Source organism: Triticum dicoccoides, unplaced genomic scaffold (genome assembly GCF_002162155.2).
Source record: "Triticum dicoccoides isolate Atlit2015 ecotype Zavitan unplaced genomic scaffold, WEW_v2.0 scaffold188601, whole genome shotgun sequence".
Lineage (NCBI taxonomy): Eukaryota > Viridiplantae > Streptophyta > Magnoliopsida > Poales > Poaceae > Triticum > Triticum dicoccoides.
In genome coordinates, this window is record NW_021229261.1 from 1 (window position 1) to 1,037 (window position 1,037).

Consider the following 1,037-nt stretch of genomic DNA (forward strand, 5'->3'; position numbering starts at 1 on the left):
CCTCTTTTAATTACTAATTTATTACTATAGTTGTTTTTGTTGCTATTCTATTACCATATTCTCACTATTCTTTTTTTCCTTTCGTTGCCAGTTGATGTTGTGGCTGCGAAGATTGAATCCAAGGTAGCCAATACTGTCATTAGGTACATGAATTTGCTCCTATTCGTTGTTTATTCAGCTGGTATTTTTGGTTAGGATTTATCAGTAGAGGATTGCAACTAACAAGGTTATTCTGTGGACAGTATTACTGACTATTCCTTCTTTTTTGTCAAACTAATTGATGGCAAGAACATATTAATATTTAAGGATTGCTTTTATTCAATGGTGTACCTTTGGAATGATGTTTTTTTTGTTTAATGCTAACTCTGAGTAAAAAATAGCTGTCGTGTTCGGCCGATTACAGCATAAAGAGGAATTCAATTTCAATTCATATTTGCTTAATACAGCTTAGTAACCTTTTGAATTCAAGTTTTAGACCACAACTTGTGGATACAAATTTCAAAAGTAAATAAAATAATTTTATTGTTCAAGTGGCAATTTTGTTCACAAAAGTGGAATTGTGGATTAGTAAATTTATCTACATAGAAAAGTGACATAAAATTCGAGTCCCACTTTTTGTTTAATTTGTAATTGTATTTTGTTTCACAATTCCATGCTTAAGTGCTATTATGTGAATGTTGTTGGCTTGTGTGGACACAAACTTTAAAAATCATTTTGGTAATATTCTAGGCAGTGACTTGTTAGTGTGAGTGACATTTCAGGCAACTTAATCAGGTGTGCCCACTGGAGAATCTGCGGCATGTTAAGCGGGTGCGTCGTCGTATTCAGTGTGGTAGTATATACACTTTTATCTAGTTCTCTATTATTTTCTGTTTGCCCTTTGAGTGCATACTTTCATAATGTCATAAAATGGAGCACATGATCACTGAAGCCATTGTATAGCTCCATATATACTTCCAAGCTTACCATGTCAGAGCTATTAATAGTCAACTAATGCTAGCACAACCATCTATAGGTTGGATATATATATATATATA

The 1,037-nt window shown here is 32.9% G+C and overlaps 1 long non-coding RNA gene across 1 annotated transcript; it reads left to right on the forward strand.

Annotated features, from left to right (window-relative positions):
- The first annotated feature begins 53 nt into the window (after positions 1–53).
- On the forward strand, positions 54–832 carry LOC119344822. The gene is made up of 2 exons (XR_005166820.1): positions 54–143; positions 762–832. It is a non-coding gene; the product is annotated as an uncharacterized LOC119344822 (long non-coding RNA).
- Positions 833–1,037: the final 205 nt, after the last annotated feature.